This window comes from Cricetulus griseus (assembly GCF_003668045.3).
Source record: "Cricetulus griseus strain 17A/GY chromosome 1 unlocalized genomic scaffold, alternate assembly CriGri-PICRH-1.0 chr1_1, whole genome shotgun sequence".
Lineage (NCBI taxonomy): Eukaryota > Metazoa > Chordata > Mammalia > Rodentia > Cricetidae > Cricetulus > Cricetulus griseus.
Genome location: NW_023276807.1, coordinates 204,442,513 through 204,451,496, shown reverse-complemented (window position 1 = coordinate 204,451,496; position 8,984 = coordinate 204,442,513). Strand labels below are relative to the sequence as shown.

At 45.1% G+C, this 8,984-nt stretch overlaps 1 long non-coding RNA gene across 1 annotated transcript; it reads right to left on the bottom strand.

The window, feature by feature from the left end:
• Positions 1 to 3,984: 3,984 nt before the first annotated feature.
• On the bottom strand, positions 3,985 to 8,429 carry LOC107978870. The gene is made up of 3 exons (XR_003479380.2): positions 8,249 to 8,429; positions 5,299 to 5,431; positions 3,985 to 4,733 (listed from the first exon to the last, which is right to left on the bottom strand). It is a non-coding gene; the product is annotated as an uncharacterized LOC107978870 (long non-coding RNA).
• Positions 8,430 to 8,984: the final 555 nt, after the last annotated feature.

The following is an 8,984-nucleotide window of genomic DNA, read 5'->3' as shown; positions in this document are numbered from 1 at the left end:
AGGACCCTGTGCCCAGGCTGTGCCCCAGACCAGTATGTCGGGAATGGGGGAAGGAGAGTGAAGCTGGGCAGTCCTGAGGCCACTTCACTGTCTCTGTGTGGTTACAGCACATAGCTAAGGTGGCGATCCATGGCCTTGAAAGGGTTCTGCCTGGCTATCACATCATTACCCTGAGTCTATAGTATGTCCATACAAATGTCTGCTAAAATCATGGTTGAATTATTAAAAAAAAAGATTTCTTAAAAGGACTATAAGTGCATCACAATGCATGCTAAACACTTGAGATGACAAGTATGTTTATTAGCCTGGTATGATCATGCCACCCTATACAGTTATATCAGAACATCATACCACACTCGATACAGTTACTATTTGTCAATTAAAAAATAAAACAACAACAGAAAGAACATCATGACTCCTTCATCTGCTCATCTTCAGGGATCTGAAGTAAACAGGATGATGAAGATGAATATGTGCCCTGTAGAAACAATTGGAGAAAGCTGCCTTTTGTTGGGTAAAGACAGAGAAAGGAAATGGTGGCACACAGGGAGAAGAGGACTGAGCCAGGAATCCCACCTGGAGTCTGTCCTAGAAAACAGGTGACTCAGAATGGTCCCATTACCCCACCAGGCACCTTCCTACATCGGGACATTGGCTCTTCTTCCATTGCTGTTGCTGCCACGTGTTTTGCTTCAAGACCTCGCCTTCCCCCTGTCCTGTCTGTGTCACACTCCCCCAAAAGTCATTCCCACACCCTTCCATTCATTAAATTTTATCTAGCACCTATAATATGCCAGTGGGTCTACTACTAGGATATGCATCACAATTGCCTGGGGGAATATGTTTTCAGTAGTATGCTTCTACCCCAGACACATTTCTAACGAAAAATGAACATTTCCAACACTCACTCCAGTACACTGGAGTCAGCGGAGTTGAGTGGCAATGAGCATACCTACAGGATTCTGAGACAGGTGGCCTGGAATCTTAACCTGAGACACTATCCGACAGAGTAGAGAGAGAGGCTAGAGTCACACTGAGTCATTGCCCTTGCCTTGACAGCATCTGTGGAGCCAGAGTGCGGGGCCAAATCACATGTTTCCCAAGCTGGCTCTTTGCCAGCCTGGGTACCATGCTTCAGGCTCATCTCTGTCTTCTTAAACACAGATGAACTATAAGGAGCCGCTATAGGCCTGACAGAGGGTCCTTAAGCACTATGCTCTTGGGGACCTCCACAAATATTGGGAAGTGCTCGTTGTGTGGTGGGAGGGGGGCTCATTGTTCATGCAAGATTTGATGTTTTCATTTCATTAGGTTTTAGGGTCATTAAAAATCATTTAATCCCATTTACCAGTCTATATGGAGCTATGACTCGTCCCCATCTTCAGGTAGGCCATACTTCAGTCAACTCCGTTCAATGAGTTGAGATGTGTGGGATTCATCATTTTGCTTACCTCTTCAACTGTGCCACAGGAAAGCAGACTGACCATGCAGAATCTTCCTCATATGATTTTATAAAATAAATTATTCTTCCTACTTAAACTGAAATAATTTTCAATGATAATTGCTTAATGCTTTCCACCGAGCTCAGTTTTTGCCCACCTCTTTCATTGCTTCCAGGTACTCGTGGAAAAGGATTTAAAATTATTGCTTAGAATGCTCTTTCCCTCAGCCAAGAGCCATTAGCTTACCTTTTCCATTTAACTTTTCAGTGAAGTTATCCTATGCTGAACATTTTCGAGCAGTAGAATAATAATAACAAAAGACTTAGATATTGATGTTTCTTTAGGAACCAATGCAGAGTTGCTTAGGGGAGGGTAGCAGGTGCAACACAACAGAAAACTCAAAGTAGCTTTGGCTGGGAGTGCAGCAGGGACAGAGGCCATGGACGATGCCAGGATGTGAGGTCTAGTGTCACAGATACTGCAGGACTCTCCTGCATCCCAGAGCACATCTGCTGAGCTAGCAACCCAAGGACCAGGACCTGGAGATTTGCATCTGTCAGAGGTCATGTATTTGACTCTGATTCATTCATACTGTGATGGCTTATAGAAGAAAGGATAGAAAGAAAAAGAAGGGATGCAGGGAGAAAGAAAGGGAGGAAGAGGAAGGAAAGAAGGAAGAAATAACAGCTATTTTAGAAAAGTAACTGAGGGCCCAGTAAGATGAAGGACACTCACACTCCTGACTAGGTCACTTGCCCTCTGTGAGGAAGAAAAGCCACGAGCCAGCCCTGTGTCTTGTGATGCTAGTTGTCAGAAACCAATATATGATGGGGCATGGGACAGAGAGAGAGGCAGAATGGTTCATGTCCCATGGAGGGAGGCAGATTTGAAGAGGGGGGTGGTGAGAAATGGGCTGATATGGGAGACCTGCTTGCCACCTGGGACCATAGTGACCTCAGGGCCCAGGCTGCTGCTAAGGGCCACGTCTGGGTCTGTGGCCCTGCCGCATCGGCAGTCTGTGTTGATGTCTGTGGTTCCTGTTATCACTGAAGGCTGTGTGGATGCTTGGGGTCTGGGCCAACATCCGAGGCCATGTTGGGATTCGAGGTATGTGCAGCTTCTGGAGCCATGCATATTAGGGTGCCCTGCATTGCCACCCAGACCCATAGTGACATCAGGGTCCAAGCTGTGGCCAGGGCCCATGTCTGGGTCTATGGTCCTACTGAAGCCACACTTTTCACTCTTATCTCTGGGTAGTGGGCCTATACTCCCTTTCTCTTTCTCTTTCTCCAGCCAGGCCTTTGCCTGCCTGGTTGTAAGCTTCTGTCTTAATCTCCCTCCAGCCAGGCCTTTGCCTGCCTGGTTACAGGCTCCTTATAGTTGATATCCATGACTCCTGTTACAATCAAAGGTCATGTGACTTCCCAGGGTTTGGGCCACCAACTGGGACTATCTGGAGTCTAGAGACCAATCTCCTGATGGACCTATTCCTATATGAGAGACTTGCGCTGTCACTCAGGACCATGGTGGCAACCAGACCCAAGCTGCTGCTGACGGCCATGTTTGGGTCCATGATCCTCATGCATCTGGGGTCTGTGTTGATGTCTGCTACCTCTGTTAGCACAGGAGTCCATAAGAACCATGTGTTGAGGGCTGGGATAAGCTGGTCCTGCCTCTCATTGGCCCAGAGAGAGTAGGCTCCCACTTACTGAAGAGCCACTGTCACCCACTGTTAGTCCTGCCCCTCATAGGAGAGCTGGCTAGCCACTCTAGGGAAAGCTGGCTCCACTTCTCACCTAAGATGGGTGGTCCCAGCAACCCAAAATTACCAACTCAGCGACCACCCAGGCACACATCCATGGTTTTGAGTAGGCACTCCACAACATCTACCCTCCATCTATGACCTGCTGGAACCCTTATGGTCCTGTGGAACCATAGCCACAGGATCTCCATGACTCAGGGCAACAACAGGATATCCCAGGGGAGTGTTGGCGAGGGTCCAGTGATGATGCTGTACCAGAAGCCAGAGGCCTTGCACCTGACCAACACAATACACAATGAATAGTTGCAAGTAAAGCTGTTTGGACAAAAGGGTATACCACATGACATACTGCAGCTCCCAAAGCCACTAAGACAAATGAAGAGGTGATGGAGAGGCAGGAAAGATGGAGATGTGAAGTGGAGGTTTTGTTGTTGTTGTTGTTTTGCTTGTTTGTTTTAATATTCTTAACTGTATTTGCTTAATTTTTAATTTTAATTTTATTATTTTTTTTAAGTTTTCCTTTGGTGGGATGCTACAAGTGTAAAAGGTGGAAACGGAGGGAATGGGAAATGAATAGGATTGGGGTACATGATATGAAATTCCCAAAGAATCAATAAAAATTATGTTTAAAGTAAAAAAAGTAACTAATACAACCACCTCATTTGCATTCCAAAGAATATTTCCTTTTTATCAGAAAAATGATGTTATCTAAGATTATGAAAAAATAAATATTATGAAAAAAATCAAGCATCCAGAAGGCAAAAAGAAATGGCAACTCTCTTATATTCTACATTTTATTTAGAATGATTTTTGAACTTTCTAAATGGAGAGCGATTTAGGTAATTCTCTATCTCGGTATTGGCCCATGGGAGATCATCTGTTCCCTATATTGCAACTTGATAGAAAACATGGCAAGTGCTGAGCTGAGCTTTGGGTTCAAAAGAGTGGTGCTGGTATTAACCCTATTGCTTTATTATTTCCTCCTCTTCTTCCTTAACCTCCTTTTCCCCCTTCTCCCTCTCCTCCTTCTACAACCCAGGTGGCATTGTTTCTTGTAGAGAGTGACACACAATCCCCAACTGGTGTGTACCACACTGTTAAATACACAGAAGACTGATACTTAGAACAAAAGCCCCCACGTCTTTGTCTCCTGGGCCAGGAACATGATGCGGTGTCTACATTACATTCAGAGTTGTCAGGATGATGAGCCAGCTCAGGACTAAGGAAACAGTCCAACACTATCATCTACATTGACGAGGTGCCATTCAGTGATGCATTGTTTGAAAGCACTTAGCCTTTTCTCCAGGCTGGGAGATAAGGAAACTGGCTAGCCCCCAAGTGTGGTCTCCTCAAAAGAAATCCAACAAAACTATCAGTGGCTGATAATATCTTCAGAGAGATGATTCAGGGCTTGAGTATTTCTTCAGTGGAGAGTCCTAGAGTAAGCTGGCAAGAACCATGGAGCTGGCCCACTCCTCCACAAGGCAAAGGGCATAGCGTCCCAGTTTAGGAAGGGAACATGGGAGACACTGCAAGAATAAAGAACATGGGCTTAGATTTGACTATAGTGATTGTTTGTAATCTAATTTAATGCTTGCCTGAAGATCAGAATGCAGAGCTAAGCCACTAGTTAGCCACACAAACCTAAGTCACTCGTTAGCCACAGAGTCAGTAGTGGCAGCCACACCTTTAATCCCAGTACTCAGGAGACAGAAGCAGGTGGATCTCTGTGAGTTCAAGGCCACCCTGGGATACATGAGAGTGAATCAGTCTAAAAGAGAAACAGAGCTTACACCTTTGATCCCAGCACTTGGGATGGCTTACCTTTAATCCCAGCACTAGAGAGGAATATAAGGAAGGAATGCAGTGCAGTCTAGGCAGTCTGAAGGGCAGTGCAGTTTGAAGATGCAATCAGAGGACATGTTCACCCCTTTGATCTGAGCATTGGTAGAGGTGAGAACTCTCTAGAGGCTGGCCACTTTGCTTCTCTGATCTTCAGCTTTAATCCCAATATCTGTCTCTGGGTTTTTATTATTCGTGCTACGTTTAACAGGTAAAATGTTTGGCTTCTAATTTGTGTGTGACTAAGTTTACCTGAGTTAATGACAGTGGAGATATGGAACTCTGGAAAACATCACCAATTCTGGACTCCACACAGTGCAAATGTGACCATGGGGTACTTCTCAACATCTGAGGGCACCTGAGTAGCTCCTCTGACAAGCCAGTTCTACCAGAAAGAGTATGACAGGTTATTCCTCTTGGATGCTTGAAGGCTTGATGAAGGTTATCACACCCAGCAAAGTAGGCAGTGCACCAGGGCCTTACTGCTGAATATGACACTCCAGAAGCTTCTAGTCACCTCAACCCTGCCCACGATTTCTAGTGCAGTTTCTTTGGGATGGAGTAAAAACCTAAACATGCCTGTAAAGTGCTCTAAGCTCAGAATCCTTGTTTCCTTTGTCACTCCTTCCCACCCTAAGCCCCACCCCTTTTCCCCAGCTCTAACTGTCCTTTGTGCCCAGTACCTCTACAGTGTTTCTTTAAGGATCATGTTTACCAAACCTGATTACCATGTCTGACTATATTTTCCTAGGAACAACCACTGTCTTTGTGAGCCCATGGTTCATAGCTTACATAATACTTAATTTAAATAGCATGGCATAAAGAGGCACCCTTAACCAACTCATTCAAGAGGAATGGGAGTAGATGCCAGGCGCAGGTCCTGATGCTGAGTTCTCATTAGCCCTGCATGCCCAGGCAAAATGTTCTATGGACAGAAGGGGGTGTGGGCTAGTCTCAGGTTATTGTAAGCCAGAAGGGATTCACACTGTGGGCAACACTATGTTGTGTTTGCTTATTTATTTTCATGAGCACACTTTACACCTACACACATGCATGCACACACACAATAATTGTGCAAATTTATGGGACACAATATTTCAGCTCATATATACTGTGTTATGAACACATCAAGAACTAGTATGGCCATTTCTTTAGACATTTCTCATCTCCAGGTGTAGTTGATGAATAAAAATGAACTTAATGGTATGTTTTTTACAGACACCTTTTATTATTTGGCTTTGTTTGGGCATTTTTTTTTTTGTCTATTGGTCTTTTGCTTGCTTATTTTAAATTTCATTTTTCTGGAATATGTGTATATTTCTTTGGGGTTTTGTTTGTTGTTTTTATCTCTTCTTTTTATTTTCTGAGACAGGGTTTCTCTGTAGCTTTGGAGCCTATCCTGGCACTCGCTCTGGAGACCAGGCTGGCCTCAAACTCACAGAGATCCGCCTGCCTCTGCCTCCCAAGTGCTGGGATTAAAGGCGTGTGCCACCAACGCCCAGCTCTATCTCTTCTTCTTTTCAGAGAGAGAGAGAGATAGAGACAGAACATAAAATGGGTAGGGAAGTGGGGAGAACCTGGGAACTGGGGTGGGGAAAAACATGATTAAAATACAATTGTATGAAAAAAAATTCCAAAAAAGAAACGTTCTCCATAGACTTAGATATTTGAGCATTTAGTCCCTAGTTGGTGATACTATTTGGGAAGGTGTAGCCTTGCTGGAGGAAGTCTGTCCCTGGGATACAGGCCTTGAAAGTTTATAGCCTTAATCCACTTCTAGTTCACCCTCTGATTCATGTTGTGGTTGAAGATGTGACCTCTCAGATTTGCACTCAAGCTGCCTGCTGCTATGCCTCCCTGGCCATGATGAACTCTCCTGCGTAACCTGTAAGGCCAAATAAACTCATGCATAAGTTGCTTTTAGTCATGGTGTTTTAACAGAGCAACAGAAAAGTAACTAAGACACAGGGTCTCTCTGTTATTTCTCCCATTGGCAGGACTCTCCTGTCTCTTCCTTCTAGTCTAAGGTAAGATTGCTGGATCTGGGATTCCAGACTCAAGCCATTGCATTCAGGTTTTTCATGTACATTCCAGGTTCTGAGGATCAGATTCAGATAGTCAGGGTGGCACGGCAATGCATCCTACTCCCTGCACTATCTCTATGGCCCTAGTGCATGTCTCTTTAAGAAAATCAATGGGTGATGAATGGCCTCTGTCATTCCACAGACTTTTCCTCTGGGGGGACAAAACACAAACATGTCTACTCACCTCAGGGAACTCACAACAGACTAACTCCCACCAGACTTCAACTGTGGGATTGGATCCAGCCCACTTCTGGGTTTGAAAACCTACAAACCACACCAATCCCTAAGCATGAAAACCCCCCAATCTTCAAGCTGCAAATTCCACCACTTCCTGGGCTTGGCTTGAAATCTCACCAATCCCCAGCCTGGAAAACTCCTCCCCTAAGAAACCCTATAGAAGTCTGTCTCCTGCTCAGTCCTCAGCTGCTTCTCCCCCGAGTAGAAGCAGCCAGTCTCTTGTGTGACTTTGTGGTATTTCCAGGCTACCTTTCCCTTCAGAGCTGTTGTGGAAGCCTTACCCCTCAGAGCTGCAACACTTACACTAACTCCGCACACAATGAATTTTCTTGGAGTTAGTCAGGATTCTGGGTGACAGGGAACATGGTGCCAGGGAGCATGGTGACTCATAAGCTGCTCCATCACTAAAAGCCCACCCTAACACAGATGGAGACTACAGAACCCTGCACTCTGAGCTCTCTGCATAGCTCGCAGGCAGCTCTAGTCTGAACATCTCTCTCCACTGTTCAGCTGCTCAGTCTCCATCCCTAGCAATTGCTGACTCCTTATTCTGATGGGGAGGAGATCTTGAGAATCTTTCCTGTTTCTTTTCTATCAGACATGTGACCTTTTGTTTACCTTCTGAGGCTAACCTCTGGCTCCCTCCTGAAGAAAATGTTTCAATTCCAAGGAAAACCTATACAGCAGTCTCATACTGTTTGGTTGGTTGTTTTTTTTTTTTTTTTTTTTTTAAGCAAATAGTTTTCAATTGGGTGGGGTTTTGTTCATTTTTCAAGTGTATTGGCTATCGGCATAATGCCTTTACCATTGCATGCAATCCTGGGCCGTAAGTCTACACACACCTATGTGATTATCCCCACAGAGCAGAATCTCGATCTTACCTTTATTGTTTAGTATTGCTTTATTGTTGGTTTCCATGACCTCCAAGTCACCTTCAAATTAGAAGAGCACACTGTGCTTCTCTAGGAGGAGTTTCCAGGATGAATTGGCATTGCTGGATGTGCCTTCTCTATATACACTCTAGGTTGTTTCCTAGTGTTCATGATCACCCATGCTTCAGCAGGCAGGATGCTCTGTGGCACAGTCCTGTGGTGTCTGCACCATGACTAAGTCTAATGGAATCTCCAGTTGTGGCGTCCACACCATGACTAAGTCCAAGTATAGGGCAAAAGCCTGGAGATTTAATTAAAAACCAAGTGTAGCCAGGCAGTGGTGGCACACGCCTTTAAACCCAGCACTCAGGAGGCAGAGGTAGGTGGATCTCTGTGAGTTCGAGACTAACCTGGTCTACAAGAGCTAGTTCCAGGTCAGCCTCCAAAGCCACAGAGAAACCCTGTCTCGAAAAACCAACCAACCAACCAACCAACCAAACAAACAAACAAACAAACAAAAAAACTGAGTCGTTTGGTCTCTTGCACTAAGAGAGAACGTGTGTGTCTGTGTTTTTTACTGGGAGGGAGCAGCCTTACATACAGACTACGGCACAGTGGAAAACCCCCAGGTATAAGAGCTCATGTTTTTGATGCCAGCGGGGCAAGGCCCAGGCTGTAATCCAGGACTAGAAACACAGGATACATCTGTAGTTATCAACTCATGGAGACCCCGTGGGGACTGGGG